At 39.9% G+C, this 22,521-nt stretch overlaps 1 protein-coding gene across 1 annotated transcript in view; it reads left to right on the forward strand.

Annotated features, from left to right (window-relative positions):
• Nucleotides 1-768, forward strand: part of MTR (5-methyltetrahydrofolate-homocysteine methyltransferase) — a 125,783-nt gene extending 125,015 nt beyond the window's left edge. Inside the window, exon 34 of the transcript XR_009498093.1 lies at nucleotides 720-768. The gene's annotated coding sequence lies outside the window, so the exon portion shown is untranslated. The remainder of the gene's footprint in view (nucleotides 1-719) is intronic.
• Nucleotides 769-22,521: the final 21,753 nt, after the last annotated feature.

Below are 22,521 nucleotides of genomic sequence, written 5' to 3' on the forward strand. Positions count from 1 at the left end.
CGCCACATTTTGTATACCCATTCATTAATTGATAGAGACTTGGGTTGCTTCCAGCTTTTGGCTATTTTGAATAACGCTACTATGAACATTGGTGTACAAATATCTGATTGTGTCCCTGCTCTCATTTCCTTTGGGTATATAGCCAGAAGTGGAATTGCTGAATCATTTGGTAATTCTATGTTTAATTTTTTGAGGAACTGCCATACTGTTTTCCACAGCAGCTGTACCATTTTACATTATCACCTATAGTGCACAAGGGCTCCCGTTTCTCGCCAACGTTTGTTATTTTATTTTATTTTATTTTTGATAATAGCCATCCTAATGGGTGTAAAGTGGTGTCTCATTATGGTTTATACATATCTATTTTTATATTACTTTTTTTCCACCTTGTTTTAAATCAAATTCTTCAGAGATTTTTTTAAGCCTATGTAACAATCTATTCTAAATACATGCTATAACTTATATAACCATTCCTCCTTGTGGAACGTTTGGCTCTTTCTAACTTTTTACCATTGTAGGTTACAAAAGTGTGAGCATAAATGAACACTACACCTTTGTCCACATCTCTGAGAACGTCCTAAGAATGAATTACTCAAAGGAGCATTACATTGAAAACTGTTGGTGTGTTTAACCAAATTGCTTTCCAAAAGGCTGTTTCAATCTGCAGACTGTGAGAGTGCTTAGTAGCACATTTTTACACATATTTTTTTTTTTTTCAGGTGCAGGGTATCTTTACAATACAGATGAGAATACCTGTGAACTTGAACATCCATAGAAGCAGAATCCACTTGCTTATTTGGGTACAAAAGGCTAATTTTTTTGTCAATGTTGGGTTGGATTGTTGGTTTTAAAGACAGTTAGATTTGATTTACCTTTAGATTCTCAAGAGACAAAACTTCCACATAAAAAAAAAGGCAGTTTTTTTTTAAATTTTTTAATTTAATTTTATTTTTTTTATACAGCAGGTACTTATTAGTCATCAGTTTTATACACATCAGTGTATACATGTCAATCCCAATTGCCCAATTCATCACACCACCAACACCACCCCCTTGCCGCTTTCCCCGCTTGGTGTCCATACGTTTGTTTTCTACATCTGTGTCTCAATTTCTGCCCTGCAAACCGGTTCATCTCTACCATTTTTCTAGGTTCCACATATATGCGTTAATATACGATATTTGTTTTTCTCTTTCTGACTTATTTCACTCTGTATGACAGTCTGTAGATCCATCCACGTCTCTACAAATGACCCAATTTAGTTCCTTTTTATGGCTGAGTAATATTCCATTGTATATATGTACCACATCTTTATCGATTCGTCTGTTGATGGGCATTTAGGTTGCTTCCATGACCTGGCTATTGTAAATAGTGCTGCAATGAACATTGGGGTGCATGTGTCTCTTTGAATTATGGTTTTCTCTGGGTATATGCCCAGTAGTGGGATTGTGGGATCATATGGTAATTCTATTTTTAGTTTTTAAGGAACCTCCATACTGTTCTCCATAGTGGCTGTATCAATTTACATTCCCACCAACAGTGCAAGAGGGTTCCCTTTTCTCCACACCCTCTCCAGCATTTGTTGTTTGTAGATTTTCTGATGATGCCCATTCTAACTGGTGTAAGATGATACCTCATTGTAGTTTTGATTTGCATTTCTCTAATAATTAGTGATGTTGAGCAGCTTTTCATGTGCTTCTTGACCATCTGTATGTTTTCTTTGGAGAAATGTGTATTTAGGTTTTCTAACCATTTTTGGATTGGGTTGTTTGTTTTTTTAATATTGAGCTGCATGAGCTGTTTATATATTTTGGAGATTAATCCTTTGTCAGTTGCTTCATTTGCAAATATTTTCTCCCATTCTGAGGGTTGTGTTTTCGTCTTGTTTATGGTTTCCTTTGCTGTGCAAAAGCTTTGAAGTTTCATTAGGTCCCATTTGTTTATTTCTGTTTTTATTTCCATTACTCTAAGAGGTGGATCAAAAAAGATCTTGCTGTGATTTATGTCAAAGAGTGTTCTTCCTATGTTTTCCTCTAAGAGTTTTATAGTGTCCGGTCTTACATGTAGGGCTCTAATCCATTTTGAGTTTATTTTTGTGTATGGTGTTAGGGAGTGTTCTAATTTCATTCTTTTTTTTTTTTTTAACATCTTTATTGAAGTATAATTGCTTCACAATGGTGTGTTAGTTTCTGCTTTATAACAAAGTGAATCAGCTACAGATATACACACGTTCCCATATCTCCTCCCTCCCGCATCTCCCTCCCTCCCACCCTCCCCATCCCACCCCCCCAGGCGGTCACAAAGCACCGTGCTGATCTCCCTGTGCTATGCGGCTGCTTCCCACTAGCTATCTATTTTACATTTGGTAGTGTATATATGTCCATGACACTCTCTCATCCTGTCACATCTCACCCCTCCCCCTCCCCATATCCTCAAGTCCATTCTTTAGTAGGTCTGTGTCTTTATTCCCATCTTGCCACTAGGTTCTTCATGGCCTTTTATTTTTTTTTTTTCCTTAGATTCCATATATATGTGTTAGCATACTGTATTTGTTTTTCTCTTTCTGACTTACTTCACTCTGTATGACAGACTCTAACTCCATCCACCTCATTACAAATACCTCCATTTTATTTCTTTTTATGGCTGAGTAATATTCCATTGTATATATGTGCCACATCTTCTTTATCCATTCATCCGATGATGGACACTTAGGTTGCTTCCATGTCCTGGCTATTGTAAATAGAGCTGCAATGAACATTTTGGTACATGACTCTTTTTGAATTATGGTTTTCTCAGGGTATATGCCCAGTAGTGGGATTGCTGGGTCGTATGGTAGTTCTATTTTTAGTTTTTTAAGGAACCTCCATACTGTTCTCCATAGTGGCTGTATCAATTTACATTCCCACCAACAGTGCAAGAGTGTTCCCTTTTCTCCACACCCTCTCCAGCATTTATTGTTTGTAGATTTTTTGATGATGGCCATTCTGACCGGTGTGAGATGATACCTCATTGTAGTTTTGATTTGCATTTCTCTAATGATTAATGATGTTGAGCATTCTTTCATGTGTCTGTTGGCCATCTGTATATCTTCTTTGGAGAAATGTCTATTTAGGTCTTCTGCCCATTTTTGGATTGGGTTGTTTGTTTTTTTGTTATTGAGCTGCATGAGCTGCTTGTAAATCTTGGAGATTAATCCTTTGTCAGTTGCTTCATTTGCAAATATTTTCTCCCATTCTGAGGGTTGTGTTTTCGTCTTGTTTATGGTTTCCTTTGCTGTGCAAAAGCTTTGAAGTTTCATTAGGTCCCATTTGTTTATTTCTGTTTTTATTTCCATTACTCTAAGAGGTGGATCAAAAAAGATCTTGCTGTGATTTATGTCATAGAGTGTTCTGCCTATGTTTTCCTCTAAGAGTTTGATAGTGTCTGGCCTTACATTTAGGTCTTTAACCCATTTTGAGTTTATTTTTGTGTATGGTGTCAGGGAGTGTTCTAATTTCATTCTTTTACATGTAGCTGTCCTGTTTTCCCAGCACCACTTATTGAAGAGACTGTCTTTTCTCAATTGTATATCCTTGCCTCCTTTGTCATAGATTAGTTGACCATAGGTGCATGGGTTTATCTCTGGGCTTTCTATCTTGTTCCGTTGATCTGTATTTCTGTTTTTGTGCTATTACCATATTGTCTTGATTACTGTAGCTTTGTAGTATAGTCTGAAGTCAGGGAGTCTGATTCCTCCAGCTCTGTTTTTTTTCCCTCAAGACTGCTTTGGCTATTCGGGGTCTTTTGTGTCTCCACACAAATTTTAAGATTTTTTGTTCTAATTCTGTAAAAAATGCCATTGGTAGTTTGATAGGGATTGCATTGACTCTGTAGATTGCTTTGGGTAGTATAGTCATTTTCACAATATTGGTTTTTCCAATCCAAGAACATGGTATATCTCTCCATCTGTTGGTATCATCTTTAATTTCTTTCATCAGTGTCTTATAGTTTTCTGCATACAGGTCTTTTGTCTCCCTAGGTAGGTTTATTCCTAGGTATTTTATTCTTTTTGTTGCAGTGGTAAATGGGAGTGTTTCCTTAATTTCTCTTTCAGATTTTTCATCATTAGTGTATAAGAATGCAAGAGATTTCTGTGCATTAATTTTGTATCCTGCAACTTTGCCAAATTCATTGATTAGCTCTAGTAGTTTTCTGGTGGCATCTTTAGGATTCTCTATGTATAGTATCATGTCATCTGCAAACAGTGACAGTTTTACTTCTTCTTTTGCATTTTGTATTCCTTTTATTTCTTTTTCTTCTCTGATTGCTGTGGCTAGGACTTCCAAAACTATGTTGAATAATAGTGGTGAGAGTGGACATCCTTGTCTTAGAGGAAATGCTTCCAGTTTTTCACCATTGAGAGTGATGTTTGCTGTGGGTTTGTCATATATGGCCTTTATTATGTTGAGGTAGGTTCCCTCTATGCCCACTTTCTGGAGAGTTTTTATCATAAATGCATGCTGAATTTTGTCAGAAACTTTTTCTGCATCTATTGAGATGATAATATGGTTTTTATTCTTCAGTTTGTTAATATGGTTTATCACATTGATTGATTTACGTATACTGAAGAATCCTTGCATCCCTGGGATAAATCCCACTTGATCATGGTGTATGATCCTTTTAATGTGTTGTTGGATTCTGTTTGCTAGTATTTTGTTGAGGGGTTTTGCATCTATATTCATGAGTGATATTGGTCTGTAATTTTCTTTTTTTGTAGTATCTTTGTCTGGTTTTGGTATCAGGGTGATGATAGCCTCATAGAATGAGTATGGGAGTGTTCCTTGCTCCGCAATTTTTTGGAAGAGTTTGAGAAGGATGGGTGTTAGCTCTTCTCTAAATGTTTGATAGAATTCACTTGTGAAGCCATCTGGTCCTGGACTTTTGTTTGTTGGAAGATTTTTAATCACAGTTTCAATTTCATTACTTGTGATTGGTCTGTTCATATTTTCTATATCTTCCTGGTTAAGTCTTGGAAGGTTATACCTCTCTAAGAATTTGTCCATTTCTTCCAAGTTGTCCATTTTATTGGCATAGAGTTGCTTGTAGTAGTCTCTTAGGATGCTTTGTATTTCTGCGGTGTTTGTTGTAACTTCTCCTTTTTTATTTCTAATTTTATTGATTTGAGTCCTCTCCCTCTTTTTCTTGATGAGTCTGGCCAATGGTTTATCAATTTTGTTTATCTTCTCAAAGAACCAGCTTTTAGTTTTGTTGATCTTTGCTATTGTTTTCTTTGTTTCTATTTCATTTATTTCTGTTCTGATCTTTATGATTTCTTTCCTTCTGGTAACTTTGGGTTTTGTTCTTCTTTCTCTAGTTCCTTTAGGTGGAACGTTAGATTGTTTATTTGAGATTTTTCTTATTTCTTGAGGTAGGCTTGTATTGCTATAAACTTCCCTCTTAGAACTACTTTTGCTGCATCCCATAGGTTTTGGATCGTTGTGTTTTCTTTTTTTTTTTTTTTAGAATTTTTTTAAAAATTCGTTTATTTATTTATTTATTTTTGGCTGTGTTGGGTCTTCGTTTCTGTGCGAGGGCTTTCTCTAGTTGCGGAAAGCAGGGGCCACTCTTTCATCACGGTGCATGGGCCTCTCACTATCGTGGCCTCTCTTGTTGCGGAGCACAGGCTCCAGACGTGCAGACTCAGTAGTTGTGGCTCACGGGCCTAGTTGCTCTGCGGCATGTGGGATCTTCCCAGACCAGGGCTCAAACCCATGTCCCCTGCATTAGCAGGCAGATTCTCAAGCACTGTGCCACCAGGGAAGCCTCCGTCATGTTTTCATTGTCGTTTGTCTCTAGGTATTTTTTGATTTCTTCAGTGATCTCTTGGTTATTTAGTAACGTATTGTTTAGCCTCCATGTGTTTGTGTTTTTTACGTTTTTTTCCCTGTAACTCATTTCTAATCTCATAGGGTTGTTGTCAGAAAAGATGCTTGATATGATTTCAGTTTTCTTAAATTTACTGAGGCTTGATTTGTGACCCAAGATGTGATCTATCCTGGAGAATGTTCCGTGCACACTTGAGAAGAAAGTGTAATCTGCTGTTTTTGGATGGAATGTCCTATAAATATCAATTAAATCTATCTGGTCTATTGTGTCATTTAAGGCTTCTGTTTCCTTATTTATTTTCATTTTGGATGATCTGTCCATTGGTGTAAGTGAGGTGTTAAAGTCCCACAGTATTATTGTGTTACTGTCGATTTCCTCTTTTATAGCTGTTAGCAGTTGCCTTATATATTGAGGTGCTCCTCTTTGGGTGGGTATATATTTATAATTGTTATATATTCTTCTTGGATTGATCCCTTGATCATTATGTAATGTCCTTCCTTGTCTCTTGTAACATTCTTTATTTTAAAGTCTATTTTATCTGATATGAGTATAGCTACTGCAGCTTTCCTTTTTTTTTTTTAAATTTATTTATTTATTTTTGGCTGTGTTGGGTCTTCGTTTCTGTGCGAGGGCTTTCTCTAGTTGCGGTGAGCGGGGGCCACTCTTCATCGCGGTGCGCGGGCCTCTCACTATCGCGGCCTCTCTTGTTGGAGAGCACAGGCTCCAGACGCACAGGCTCAGTAGTTGTGGCTCACGGGCCCAGTTGCTCCATGGCATGTGGGATCTTCCCAGACCAGGGCTCGAACCCGTGTCCCCTGCATTGGCAGGCAGATTCTCAACCACTGCGCCACCAGGGAAGCCCTGCAGCTTTCTTTTGATTTCCATTTGCATGGAATGTCTTTTTCCATCCCCTCATTTTCAGTCTGTATGTGTCCCTAGGTCTGACGTGGGTCTCTTGTAGACAGCATCTAGATGGGTCTTGTTTTTGTATCCATTCAGCAAGCCTGTGTCTTTTGGTTGGAGCATTTAATCCATTCACGTTTAAGGTAATTATCGATATGTATGTTCTTATGGCCATTTTCTTAATTGTTTTGGGTTTGTTTTTGTAGGTCCTTTTCTTCTCTTGTGTTTCCCACTTAGAGAAGTTCCTTTAGCATTTGTTGTAGAGCTGGTTTGGTGGTGCTGAATTCTCTTAGCTTTTGCTATAACAAAATTGGTATAGAGGACACATATCTCAACATAAGAAAAGCCATTTATGACAAAGCCACAGCCAACATCATACTCAATGGTAAAAAACTGAAAGCTTTTCCTCTAAAACCAGGAACAAGCCAAGGATGACCACTCTTGCCGTTTCTATTTAACGTAGTAATGGAAGTCCTAGCCATAGCAATCAAACAAGAAAAAGAAAGAAAATGCATCCAAATAGGAAGAGAAGTAAAACCATCACTATTTGCAGATACTATATACAGAAAACCCTGAAGTTTCTACCAAAAAAACTATTAGAAATAATGAATTCAGTAAAGTTGCCGGATACAAGATCAGTGTACAGAAATCTGCTGCTTTTCTATACACTAATAATGAACTTATCAGAAAGAGAAAACAATCCCATTTATAATTACATCAAAAAATAATAAAATACCTAGGAATAACGTTAACCAAGGAAGTGAAAGACCAATATTCTGAAAACTATAAGATGCTGATGAAGGAAATTGAAGACAGTACAAATAAATGGAAAGATATCCCATGTTCACGGATTAGAGGAATTAATATTATTAAAATGTCCATACTTCCCAATGCAATCTACAGATTTAATGCAATTAGTATCAAAGTGCCCATGACATTTTTCACAGAACTTGAACAAATAATCCTAAAATTTGTACAGAACCACAGAAGACTTGAAATAGCCAGAGCAATCTTGAGAAAAAGGAAGAAAGCTGGAAGTATCATAATTCCTGATTTCAAACTATACTACAAAACTACAGTTACCAAAACAATATGGTACTGGCACAAAAACAAACACATAGATTAATGGAACCAAATTAATTAAAGAGCACCCAGAAATAAATTCATGTACATATGGTCATTTAATCTACAACAAAGGAGACAAAAATATACAATGGGGAAATGACAGTTTTTTCAATAAATGGTGTTGGGAGAGCTGGACAGCCCCATGTAAAAGAACAAAATTTGAACATTTTCTCACATTATATACAAAAATAAATTCAAAATGGGCTAAAGACCAAATTGTAAACCAGAAAGCCTAAAACTCCTAGAAATAGACATAGGCAGTACAGTCTTTTACATAAGTTTTAGCAATTTTCTTTTGGCTCTGTCTCCTCAGGCAAGGGAAATGGAACCTGAAACTTAAAAGCTTTTGCACAGTGTAGGAAACCATCAATAAAATGAAAGACAGCATACTAAATGGGAGAAGATATTTGCAAATGATATGTCTGATAAGGGATTAATAATATCCAAAATATATAAACAGCTCAAACAACTCAATATCAAAAAACCAAATAAACCGATTAAAAAATAGGCAGAAGACCTGAATAGACATTTTCCAAAGAAGACATACAGATGGACAACAGGCACATAAAAAGGTGCTTAACATCATGAATCATCAGGGAAATGCAAATCAAAACCACAGTGAGATATCACTTCTACCTGTCAGAATGGCTATCATCAAAAAGACAATAAATATTGGCAGGGATGTGGTGAAAAGGGAACCCTAGTAAACTACTGGAGGGAATGTAAATTGGTACAGCCACTGTGGAAAACAGTATGGAGGTTCCTCAAAAAGTGAAAAATAGATCTAATATATGATCCAACAATCTCATTTCTGGGTATTTAGCCAAAGGAAATAAAATCATTATCTTGAAGAAATATCTGTACCTCCAAGTCCTTATAGTCAATGTAGCATTATTTGCAATAGCTAAGGTATGGAAACAATATAAGTGTCTGTTGACAGAAGAATGAATAAAGAAAGTATGAGATACACACAAACACACACACACACACATACACACGCACACACACACTGGAATTTTATTCAGTCATAAAAAAGGAAATTCTGACATTTGCAGCAACATAGACAAAACTTGAGAGCTAAGTTAAATAAGCCAGACAGAAATAGACAAATACTGCATGTTATCACTTATTAGTGGAATCTTTAAAAAAAAAGATCAAACTCATAGAAACAGAGAGTGGAATGCTGGTTGCCAAGGGCTCAGAAGTGGGTAAATGGGAATAAAGGGTACAAACTTTCAGTTATAAGATGAATAATGTGTGAGGATCTAATGTATAAAATGGTGACTATTGTTATAATACTATAGTGTACAATTGAAATTTGCTAAGAGAGTAGAACTTAAGTGTTCTCACACGCACGCAAAAAGATAACTGTATGAGGTGATGGATGTGTTAGTTAACTTGATTGTGGGCATCGTTTCACAATGTATTGGTTTGGCCAAAAAGTTCATTCGGGTTTTTCGGAACAAACTTTTTGGCCAACCCAGTATATGTACATCAAATTGTCACATGTACACTTTTCATATATTACAATTTTATATGTCAATTATACTGCAATAAAGCTGAAACAAGCACTACTTTTGTTATTAAAACATGTTTTTCATTGTTGGAGAAAACAGTTACAGATATGGAAAGGAGACATGACTATTGCCAAAGCTGGCACTCTCTGGTATCTCTTTTTAATCTGAATTTTAAAAAATATCCAGGAATTTAAAAACATTTTGGATAAATAGGAATTTATTGTAAAATAAATCAGAATTTTGATAGTGACATCTTTTGACATATGTTGATTCTTGCTTAGGATTATTCTAAGACCATATCCCAGGTATTTAATAGATTTTGCTTTGCTTTGGAGTTTTCAAAGAAAATACACCTTAAAAATTCTTTCTTACAAAAAGGAGAAGTGATTTGCAAAATATATGCATGAAACAAGAGGAATTTTCTGTCAGAAATAAGTAGGCATAGTCCTCAGCGAAGGCTGAATTGTCTGGTGTTTCCATTTTAAGCCTCTTAGCTACATTTCTGTTTCTGTAGAGCAAGAGAAGATCCCAGAAAAGTAATTTTTCTTCCTTTGTAGAAACTTCTTCATCTGGCAGAAAATGGTAACTCATCAAACCTGCAGCAGAAGGCAACTTTTCAATTCAGTCAATATGATCAACATTAAGCATCCATCAAATGAAGGATTGGGAGTGATAACCTTAAAAAATCCTGCTAGGCAACTAGTTATTGATTCTCTGTTCAGCCTGATGCATGAAGGTGCAAAGGCAACAAGTGATTGGAGAAAACACAAACCTGCCTGCCTGCCTGCCTGCCTTCATCGGGCTGGGTCAGGCAGGACTTCCGGCCAGAAAGCATCATTTTTGGTTTTACCCAACACATAGTTCTTTCATCCCAATCCATGAGAATTTGATTCTAGCAAGAGGTCTGCTCTTCCTTGCCTTTCCTTGGGATTCTCAGAAAAGCCCAAAGAACAATTTACAATAAAATTTAATTACTTTTAGCCTGGCCGTTCATATGCTTGGGACTATTTGGAGGCTGAAGTTTGTGACTTATACCAAGAAAAAAAATTGGCGTGTTTAATAGTATGAAGGAGCTTGTAGAAAGGGCTTAAATTATTTTGGAGATTAAATTCTTTTCAGGGGCTTTAGAAGCACTGATTCATATTAAAATAATAAATGTGCTAATTACATTTTAATCGTTTCACCTCATTAAGCCAATACCACAAGACCTCTCATTAGCCACACCACCTTCACAGGTGAGAATGATTATAGGTCTTGTGCAGAGACTCCTGGAGTCCATCAGCTGGCAACAGGCTGAGCTACCCTTGACCAGAATCAGAAAGGAAGAGATCTTTCTGGCAGCATCCTTCTCCCACTGCTACAGGTGTTCAGTGCCCTTAGGTTTTCTGCATTAGCATTTCTGAAAGCTTTCCTTGCCCAGTTACCTTAAAAAGGGTCAAGTAAATAAGTGGTGCTTTATTATAGCCCTTGTAACTTCCTGTTACAATGACTTACTCATGTTTCTCTCCCTACTAGACTGTCACTTCTAGTCAATAAATTCTCATTGAATAAATTAGTGTGTGATTGATGAAAGTTATAAATGACCGATACTGTTTTGTCCATTTCAGAGTAATTAAAATGTAATGAACTAGACTATAAGCCCCTGGTGGACCAAGAATAGGTCTTACTGAAGTTGCATCCTGGAAGATAACACAATGGCTAGCACAAAATGTTTGCTCAATAAATAATAATGAAAAGATCGTGACAATCTCTTAACCTCAAAGGAGCAAGCTCTAATTGGAGAATTCTGACCTTGGACGAGAACAGACTTGGATGGACGTCTCTGCAGTTGCTCCTTGGAGTTACATGTCCCCACTGGGATCCCCAAAGAGGGAAATACCTGTGTGAATAACTACTTTTGACTCCGACCCAGCTGAACTACAGCAAACAGCTACCCAACAGTCGTGAATTGGCTCTCACTGGACGTGTCCAGGGAGAGTCAGGATGCGTTGAAGTCGTTGGACCAGAGTCCCTCCATCCAGAGGATCACATGAGCACCGAGGCTCCGTGGGTCATGTTCTAATTTACTGCATTATTCACAGAGTGTCAACAGAGGACTGTCGTTATCATCCAACGAGGGCTCAGCATTACCAAAGAAGCAATGAGAATGTCTTCCAACGCAGAGCTTGAAATGCTTGTCGCAGCTGGGTGGATGCCCAAGCACATAAATCAATTCCTGTCTTAATTAGTCAGGGTCTGCTGAACACCTTGAAATTGGAAAGAGACGTGTAACAAAAGTTACATAACAGACCTCCAGCTGCAGCCGGTCCCCTGCCAGCCCCTGAAAATCCTTTTAGTAACTTTGTTCTGATGAGCCACCTTTTCTGTCTCAGATGAAGGTAAACAATTCACAAGAAAACATCTCAAAACCTCTCCTCCTGCTAGCGGATGTGATTTGGCTGAGTGTTGTGTATTTACTTGAGTTGATTGAAAGAAGGGAAAAAACGCTCATCTGGTAGCAGGCAAATCTGCGAAGTGTTGAGAGGGTGTGATCATTTTACAAAACAGTCCAGCCGGTTTACACTCTTGGTTTAGAAAAAAAATATTCTTTCCTCTTCATTCCAAAGTTAAAGGTTTGTTTTGGAAATGGAAGGAAACTTCATGACTCACTCTTGTTCCTGTCAAATACTGACATGGAGATGAAGGAATAAAGAGAGAAACGAACGGGTGATAAAGGAAAATCAAAAGACTGGTGTCTTGTGGGTGGGGGAGGGAGTTAGTCCTCCCGTCTTCCCACCTTTGTAAACTTCATGCTTTGACAGTGGGCACCAAGTCTTCCTCAAAGCCTTGAGGCTTAGAAACCTGCCTGGAAGGTTTGGGGGAGGGGCTTGTGCACAGGGAAGAGCAGCGTTCACATCAAGGACGTTTCAAGCTCGACCATTTGTATTTCACCAGAGAGAGGAAATTTGCTTTAAGCGCCTGTGAAGACACCACAGAAGGCGCCCTGCGGGGTGGGGTGGGGACACAGGTGTGTCCCCGGGGAAACTTGTGCCACAGAGGGATGGAGAAACGCGTGCGGGGGGCAAGAGAGCGAGGACAGCAAGAGCTAGTGAAGGCCGATGAAGGAAGAGGAATTGGTGCAGAATGGGGAGAAGAGAGGGGAGAGACACGGATATAATCCTCTCTCTCTGTCTCTCTCTCTGCCCTTGGATGCTCAGTGACCTTCGTTGGAGACACCACGGCCCCCCAGCCCATCCCCGCGTCAGCCAGGTACCCCTCCACGCTCAGGCCCCCAACCCTTGCCCTTCTCTTTCTCTCACACCCACACCCAATCCATCAGTATGTGCAGTTGCCTCTCTCAGCAAATGTACCCCGTCGAGAAGCCCAGCTCCTTCTCATGCCCCTCTGCCTCCCTGGACCCGTCTCCTGAGTCACGGCCGCGGTCTCCTAATGGCACCTGTGCTCCCACTCTTGCCCCTGCATCCTGCGCTCTGCTTGGCGTTCACTACAAGCCTTGTGACTCAAAACCCTTCCATGACTTCTCTCTTCCAGAATCAGGTCTAAACCCTGTGGGACCCGGCCCCTGGGTCTGTCCTCATCTCCCAGCGTGCTCTCAGCCCCAGCCTCCCTGGTCCTGCTCTCTCCTGCTGGAATGTTCTCCGCACAGAGGGTCTCGTGGCTCACTTCCCAGAGAGATTCAGGTCCCTGCTCAAATATCACCCCTTGGAGAGATGTTACCGTCTGCCTCATAGAAGGGCAGCTCCTCTCTCCTCCACCCCATCACGGTCTAGCCTGCTGATTGGCTTGCTTCTAACACACATCGCTACTGGATATTCTAATCCATGTCTGCTACTGTCTGTCTCCTATATTAGAGCATCAGCTCCGCGAGGGCAAGGATGGTGCTTTGTCCGCTGCTGTACCTTCCATACCTCGATCGTGTCCAGCACACGACCAGTGTCCAGTCAATGCATGTCGAATGGACATAAGAATGAACCACTGCACCGTGCGCTTCTCTTTTCCTCGGGTTTTGGGTCTGAACATCTGCGTGTCACTCTCTTCCCTCCTGTGCCCCCGCACACTGCCTCCCACTTGGGGAGACCCAAATGCCTGGAAGAAAAGCAACTGTTGTCTTGTGTGCTCCTTCTGCGTGCCAGCCACTGAGAGCTGCCTTTTGGCCTGTTAGTAGTTACTAGGTAACTACCTGGGCAATGACCATGTCTACTGGCTGCCTTTATTAATATGAAGTGGGACTGGGTGATGGGGGCCTGTTTAGGGCAAGGTCTCTGTTAAGAGCTGGGATTCCCAGGGCTCTTGAAGACAGGGACCCATCTGTCAGTCATGCTGTTCACTTTGGTGTCATATCTAAAAAACCGTTCTGTTTCTTTACAATGAACATTTCATCATCAAAGACTCAACTCCTCTACCTGAAAACGCCTTGGACTAGTGCACTTCCCTCTTGGGAGGGATTTCTTCATCCCAAGTAGGAAGTGCACCGGGGCTCCCGGGTATGCCCAGATGAAAAGGGCAGCCTCCACGTCCTGCACATCCCCAGCTCACGCTTCACTAGCCCTTCACAGCTCTGCCCACTTCAATTTCAGCCCTGACAGCTTTTCACTTACAGTTCAGTCTGCCACCTGAGCGTCCAATGTGGCTGACAGACCAGGGCGTGCCTTTGTTTATTGGGGGTGTGGTGGCAGGTTCACAGAGCTGATATTGACTTTAATTAGCACCCCTGCAGGCTGTGAAACTCCACGACTTGAAGCTAGTGACACCAAAACAGTTTGAGAATCTTCGGAATCCATCCAGCCCATTCTTGAAACCACAAGAGGAGCCACTATGACCATCCCCCGGAGGGGGTTTCTAAAGTTGTTTTGTTGAAATAGTGACCTTGATGTTAAATGGTCCCACTTTACTTCTCCCACTGCCCCCAAGTCCTCTGATCATGAAGCATTTTGTGTACATGCTGTAGGATTTAAATTCAGAATACAATTTGGTAGGGTGGGACAAAAATAATTAAATGTCCATCCCAGCTTGAAGTTTAGTCTGATCTGATCATTTGGTTTTGCCCAGCGCCTCTTGACTAAAAATGCTCCGTCTCTCAGATATGTTTTCTGCCCCCTTCTCTCTCTGCGATGGTATATGGAGCGGGTGAGGCTTAACGCACACCTCGTGTGGCGGGGGGATCGGGGTGCCTAGCGGTGTTCTGGTCTTTGGGGGAGATGTTTCTTGTCCATCTGGGAGCCGCTCACTTTGCTAGCATTTGCAGCTGAAACCTACAGCTGCATAACTTGTGAACTGGTCTCTCTCTGCCTGGTGAGGGTCCAGCCAGGACGTAGCCCTTCTGAAGTGTATATATGTCAATGCCACTCTCTCACTTCGTCCCAGCTTACCCTTCCCCCTCCCCGTGTCCTCAAGTCCATTCTCTACGTCTGCGTCTTTATTCCTCTCCTGCCCCTAGGTTCTTCAGAACCAGTTTTTTTTTTTTTAGATTCCATATATATATTAGCATACGGTATTTGTTTTTCTCTTTCTTACTTCACTCTGTATGACAGACTCTAGGTCCATCCACCTCGCTACAAATAACTCAATTTCGTTTCTTTTTATGGTTGAGTAGTATTCCATTGTATATATGTGCCACATCTTCTTTATCCATTCATCTGTTGATGGACATTTAGGTTGGTTCCATGTCCTGGCTATTGTAAACAGCGTTGCAATGAACATTGTGGTACATGACTCTTTTTGAATTATGGTTTTCTCAGGGTATATGCCCAGTAGTGGGATTGCTGGGTCATATGGTAGTTCTGTTTTTAGTTTTTTTTAAGGAACCTCCATACTGTTCTCCATAGTGGTGGTAACAATTTACATCCCCACCAACAGTGCAAGAGGGTTCCCTTTTCTCCACACCTTCTCCAGCATTTATTGTTTGTAGATTTTTTGATGATGGCCATTCTGACAGGTGTGACGTGATACCTCATTGTAGTTCTGATTTGCATTTCTCTAATGATTAGTGATGTTGAGCATCCTTTCATGTGTTTGTTGGCAATCTGTATATCTTCTTTGGAGAAATGTCTATTTAGATCTTCCACCCGTTTTCGGATTGGGTTGTTTGTTTTTTTGATATTGAGCTGCATGAGGTGCTTGTAAATTTTGGAGATTAATCCTTTGTCAGTTGCTTCGTTTGCAAATATTTTCTCCCATTCTGTGGGTTCTCTTTTTGTCTTGTTTGTGGTTTCCTTTGCTGTGCAAAAGCTTTTAAGTTTCATTAGGTCCCATTTGCTTATTTCTGTTTTTATTTCCATTTCTCTAGGAGGTGGGTCAAAAAGGATCTTGCTGAGATTTATGTCATAGAGTGTTCTGCCTATATTTTCCTCTAAGAGTTTGATAGTGTCTGGCCTTATATTTAGGTCTTTAAGCCATTTTGAGTTTACTTTTGTGTATGGTGTTAGGGAGTGTTCTAACTTCATTTTTTTTCCATGTAGCTGTGCACTTTTCCCAGCACCACTTATTGAAGAGGCTGTCTTTTCTCCATTGTATACTCTTGCCTCCTTTATCAAAGATAGGGTGACCATATGTGCATGGGTTTATCTGTGGGCTTTCTATCCTGTTCCATTGATCTATATTTCTGTTTTTGTGCCGGTACCATACTGTCTTGATGACTGTAGCTTTGTAGTATAGTCTGAAGTCAGGGAGCCTGATTCCTCCAGCTCCATTGTTCTTTCTCAAGATTGCTTTGGCTGCTCGGGGTCTTTTGTGTTTCCATACAAATTGTGAAAGTTTTTTGTTCTAGTTCTGTAAAAAATGCCATTGGTAGTTTATAGGGGTTGCATTGAATCTGTATATTGCTTTGGTAGTATAGTCATCTTCACAATGTTGATTCTTCCAATCCAAGAACATGGTATATCTCTGCATCTGTTTGTATCATCTTTAATTTCTTTCATCAGTGTCTTATAGTTTTCTGCATACAGGTCTTTTGTCTCCTTAGGTAGGTTTATTCCTAGATATTTTATTCTTTTTGTTGTGCTGGTAAATGGGAGTGTTTCCTTAATTTCTGTTTCAGATTTTTCATCATTACTATATAGGAATGCAAGAGATTTCTGTGCCTTAATTTTGTATCCTGCTCCTTTACCAAATTCATTGATTAGCTCTAGTAGTTTTCTGGTACCAACTTTAGAATTCTCTATGTATAGTATCATGTCATCTGCAAACAGTGACAGTTTTACTTCTTCTTTTCCATTTTGGATTCCTTTTATTTCTTTTTCTTCTCTGATTGCTGTGGCTAAAACTTCCAAAACTATGTTGAATAATAGTGGTGAGAGTGGGCAACCTTGTATTGTTCCTGATCTTAGTGGAAATGGTTTCAGTTTTTCACCATTGAGGACGATGTTGGCTGTGGATTTGTCATATATGACCTTTATTATGTTGAGGTAAGTTCCCTCTATGCCTACTTTCTGGAGAGTTTTTATCATAAATGGGTGTTGAATTTTGTCAAAAGCTTTTTCTGCATCTATTGAGATGATCATATCGTTTTTATCCTTTGATTTGTTAATATGGTGTATCACATTGATTGATTTGCATATATTGAAGAATCCTTGCATTCCTGGGATAAACCCCACTTGATCATGGTGTATGATCCTTTAATGTGTTGTTGGATTCTGTTTGCTAGTATTTTGTTGAGGATTTTTGCATCTATGTTCATCAGTGATATTGGCCTGTAGTTTCTTTCTTTGTGACATCTTTGTCTGGTTTTGGTATCAGGGTGATGGTGGCCTTGTAGAATGAGTTTGGTAGTGTTCCTACCTCTGCTATATTTTGGAAGAGTTTGAGAAGGATAGGTGTTTGCTGTCCTCTAAATATTTGATAGAATTCACCTGTGAAGCCATCTGGTCCTGGACTTTTGTTTGTAGGAAGATTTTTAATCATAGTTTCAATTTCAGTGCTTGTGATTGGTCTGTTTATATTTTCTATTTCTTCCTGGTTCAGTCTCAGAAGGTTGGGTTTTTCTAAGAATTTGTCCATTTCTTCCAGGTTGTCCATTTTATTGGCATATAGTTGCTAGTAGTAAATTCTCATGATCCTTTGTATTTCTGCAGTGTCAGTTGTTACTTCTCCTTTTTCATTTCTAATTCTTTGATTTGAGTCTTCTCCCTTTTTTTCTTGATGAGTCTGGCTAATGGTTTATCAATTTTGTTTATCTTCTCAAAGAACCAGCTTTTAGTTTTATTGATCTTTGCTATTGTTTCCTTCATTTCTTTTTCATTTATTTCTGATCTGATCTTTATGATTTCTTTCCTTCTGCTAACTTTGGGGTTTTTTGTCCTTCTTTCTCTAATTGCTTTAAGTGTAAGTTTAGGTTGTTTATTTCAGATTTTTCTTGTTTCTTGAGGTAGGATTATATTGCTATAAACTTCCCTCTTAGAACTGCTTTTGGTGCATCCCATAGGTTTTGGGCCGTCATGTTTTCATTGTCATTTGTTTCTAGGTAATTTTTGATTTCCTCTTTGATTTCTTCAGTGATCTCTTGGTTATTTAATATCATATTGTTTAGCCTCCATGTGTTTGTATTTTTTACAGTTTTTTTCCTGTAATTGATATCTAGTCTCATAGCGTTGTAGTCAGAAAAGATACTTGATATGATTTCAATTTTCTTAAATTTACCAAGGCTTGATTTGTGACCCAAGATATGATCTATCCTGGAGAATGTTCCATGAGCACTTGGGAAGAAAGTGTTGTTTTTGGATGGAATGTCCTATAAATATCAATTAAGTCCATCTTGTCTAATATGTCATTTAAAGCTTGTGTTTCCTTATTTATTTTCATTTTGGATGATCTGTCCATTGGTGAAAGTGCGGTGTTAAAGTCCCCCACTATTATTGTGTTACTGTCGATTTCCCCTTTTATGGCTGTTAGCATTTGCCTTATGTATTGATTGAGGTGCTCCTATGCTGGGTGCATAAATATTTACAATTGTTATATCTTCTTGGATTGATCCCTTGATCATTATGTAGTGTCCTTCTTTGTCTCTTGTAATATAGTCTTTATTTTAAAGTATATTTTGTCCAATATGAGAATTGCTACTCCAGCTTTCTTTTGATTTCCATTTGCATGGAATATCTTTTTCCATCCCCTCACTTTCAGTCTGTATGTGTCTGTAGGTCTGAAATGGGTCTCTTGTAAACAACATATATACAGGTCTTGTTTTTGTATCCATTCAGCCAGTCTGTGTCTTTTGGTTGGAGCATTTAATCCATTTATAGTTAAGGTAATTATCAATATGCATGTTCCTATTTCCATTTTCTTAATTGTTGAGGGTTTATTATTGTAGGTCTTTTCCTTCTCTTGTGTTTCCTGCCTAGAGAAGTTCCTTTAGCATTTGTTGTAAAGCTGGTTTGGTGGTGCTGAATTCTCTTAACTTTTGCTTATCTGTAAAGGTTTAAATTTCTCCATCGAATCTGAATGAGATCCTCGCTGGGTAGACTAATCTTGGTTGTAGGTTTTTCTCTTTCATCACTTTAAATATGTCCTGCCACTCCCTTCTGGCTTGCAGAGTTTCTGCTGAAAGATCAGCTGTTAACCTTATGGGGATTCCCTTGTATGTTATTTGTTGTTTTTCCCTTGCTGCTTTTAATATTTGTTCTTTGTATTTAATTTTTGATAGTTTGATTAATATGTGTCTTGGCGTGTTTCTCCTTGGATTTATCCTGTATGGGACTCTCTGTGCTTCCTGGACTTGACTGACTATTTCCTTTCCCATATTAGGGAGGTTTTCAACTATAATCTCTTCAAATACTTTCTCAGTCCCTTTTTTTTTTCTCTTCTTCTTCTGGGACCCCTATAATTCAAACGATGGTGTGTTTAATGCTGTCCCAGACGTCTCTGAGACTGTCCTAAATTCTTTTCATTCTTTTTTCTCTTTCTGCTCTGCAGTAGTTATTTCCACAATTTTATCTTCCAGGTTATTTATCCGTTCTTCTGCCTCAGTTATTCTGCTATTGATTCCTTCTAGAGAATTTTTAATTTCATTTACTATGTTGTTCATCATTGTTTGCTTGCTCTTTAGTTCTTCTAGTTCCTTGTTAAACGTTTCTTGTATTGTCTCCATTCTATTTCCAATATTTTGGATCATCTTTACTATCATTACTCTGAATTCTTTTTCAGGTAGACTGTCTATTTCCTCTTCATTTGTTTGGTCTGGTGGGTTTTTACCTTGCACCTTCATCTGCTGCGTATTTCTCTGTCTTCTCATTTTGCTTAACTTACTGTGTTTGGGGTCTCCTTTTCACAGGCACTGTCTTTGGTGTCTGCCCCCAGTGGGTGAGGTTGGTTCAGTGGGTCATGTAGGCTTCCTGGTGGAGGGGACTGGTGCCTGTGTTCTGGTGGATGAGGCTGGATCTTGTCTTACTGGTGGGCAGGGCCGCTTCCCGTGGTGTGTTTTGGGGTGTCTGTGAACTTATTATGATTTTAGTCAGCCTCTCTGCTAATGGATGGGGTTGTGTTCCTGTCTTGCTAGTTGTTTGGCATAGGGTGTCCAGCACTGTAGCTTGCTGGTCATTGAGTGGAGCTGGGTCTTAGCGTTGAGATAGGGATCTCTGGGAGAGCCGTCGCCAATTGATATTTCGTGGGACCAGGACGTGTCTGGTGGTCCAATGTCCTGAACTCAGCTCTCTCACCTCAGAGGTTCAGGCCTGACACATGGCTGGAGACCAAGACCCCGTCAGCCACGTGGGCAGGTACGTGGGGATTTTCTTGCCTTTTGGGAAGTCTGAGGTCTTCTGCCAGCGTTCAGTAGGTGTTCTGTAGGAATTCTTCCACATGTAGATGTATTTGCAATGTATTTGTGGAAGAAGGTGATCTCCACATCTTACTCCTCTGCCATCTTGAAGGTCCTCCAGGATGTTTATATTTACAAGGGAAATCTCCATTTGTAAGATTGTACCAGGAAGGGGAGAATGACTCAATCATTGGAAACGCTTATCAATGGAGAAAACAGCAAGTTAAACCTGCATAACAACCATGCGCTTGTTTTCTGTGCTTTGCTTGATAACCTCCCATAACTGGCCCCCCCCAACCCCCCCGCCAACATCTCCTTTTGTCTTTAGGTGGAGATGGTATTTAAGGTGGTGGCTTGGGCCATTTCGGGGAGCTATTCAGTTACATGTTACTAAGCTTCTGGTTTTCTTCTACTAATCTGTCTTTTATTATGGGGGCATCTCAGCCTAGAACCTAGAAGGTTAGAGGGAAAATTATTTTTCCTCCCCTACAATATACTTCACTTGAACTGAGGAAAGCCCAGCCAACATGTGCCCAAGGCCTGCTCACCTGACCATCCTGTGTGGCAGGTTTGCTTTGCTGTGGTGGCATCGAGGTTGGTCCAGGGAAGCCTCCTACTGGGCCTTTTTCCAGAGCCCCAAATGAGGAGAGGGGAATAGCATCCTTTTGTTCTTCTTCCCATTGCCCCTCAGAGTGGAAAGCAGGGATTTTCTTTTTCTCTTCCTTTGGGCACTGTATTAGTTTGCTAGGTCTGCTGTAACAAAGTGCCACAAACCAAGTAGCCTAAAAACAGAATATTTATTGTCTCCCAATTCTGGAGGCCAGAAGTCTGAGATCAAGGTGTTGGCAGGAGTGGTTCCTTCTGAGGGCTGTGAGGGAAGGGTCTGTCTCCAGCCTCTTTCTTGGCTTATAGATAACCATCTTCATGTTCATATGGCAGTCTCCCTGTATAGCTGTCTGTGTGCAAATTTCTCCCTATAAAAGGACACCTGTCGCATTAGAGTAGGGTCTACCCTATTACCTCATTTTAATTTGATTACTTCTGCAGTGTGTCAGTTTATGACATGTTCTGAGTCATAAACTGGGGTTTAAGGACTTCAAAATATACATTTGGAAGGGGGACACAGTTCAACTTCTAACTATTCTACTTCTACCATAGAGGAACACAAGTTGTAGGGTTATCCCCACCCTCTAGTTGTTACGGACAAATGGATTTGCCTTTTCTTCATTCGATGGATGACTCCATGACCCGAGTCATCCAGGCTTGATGGTTAATATTCCAGTGGAGGAGAGAAAGATATCTTAAAAATCCTCTATTAAAGCTGTAGCCTGGTTGCAACACTATTGCCTTAGTAGTTAATCCTACTTTACATGTGAAAAGCTGAATATTAAACTAAGTCTTTCTCTCTGTACTTTTTCTGTGACATTTTTAATCTTCCCCCAAACATCCCCTTCTTCCAGTTTGTGCCTGGATGCTCTGGACTGGCTGGGAGAAGGTCATGCAGTTAGGAAGGTAAGAAATCAAGTATTACCAGGTTTTAAAATATTATCTCTACTGCAGTAAACTGTTGGGTGAAGGCAGTAGTCTTTGAAAAGAAGACAATCTTCTTGCTCTTTCATTTGCCAGGCTGATTTTATTTTTTATTTTTTTTAAAATTAATTTATTTATTTATTTATGGCTGTGTTGGGTCCCCGCCTCTGTGCGAGGGCCCCCTCCAGTTGCGGCAAGTGTGGGCCACCCCTCATCGCAGTGCGCGGACCCCTCACCATCGCGGCCCCTCCTGTTGCGGAGCACAGGCTCCAGACGCGCAGGCTCAGCAATTGTGGCCCACGGGCCCAGTTGCTCCGCGGCACGTGGGATCCTCCCAGACCAGGGCTCGAACCCGCGTCCCCTGCACCGGCAGGCAGACTCCCAACCACTGCGCCACCAGGGAAGCCCTGCCCGGCTGATTTTTAACCAAGTAGTTATTAAAACCCATAGATCTTGGTTTACAATGATATTAATTGAAGACAGAATCTGATATTCAGGTTGGAGAGAGAGAGATATGAAATCAGAAAAAAAGTGTAATTCAGGGGAGGAATTGATTGAGGAAGTTAAAGACATAAGTTCAGCCTAAGACAAAACTTTAAAAGCAAATAGAGACCGAAGATGAGGTGGTTGGACATCTTGCGTTTTCTCCTCTGCCTCCCCTCCTTCCTCAGTTCTCTCTTCTTTCCCCAACCCTTCTCTCTCTTTAATTTTCCTTCTGCAGAGCCTGTCTTTAGGCCCTACAACTGAGGATGGAAATGATTAGTACTTAGATGAACTACCTGTGAGTTAAAAGGGTTATTATGCATTGATGCAGAGAGCTAACTAAAATTTGCATTG

The sequence above is a fragment of the Balaenoptera ricei genome, chromosome 16 (assembly GCF_028023285.1).
Source record: "Balaenoptera ricei isolate mBalRic1 chromosome 16, mBalRic1.hap2, whole genome shotgun sequence".
In the NCBI taxonomy this organism is placed as follows: domain Eukaryota; kingdom Metazoa; phylum Chordata; class Mammalia; order Artiodactyla; family Balaenopteridae; genus Balaenoptera; species Balaenoptera ricei.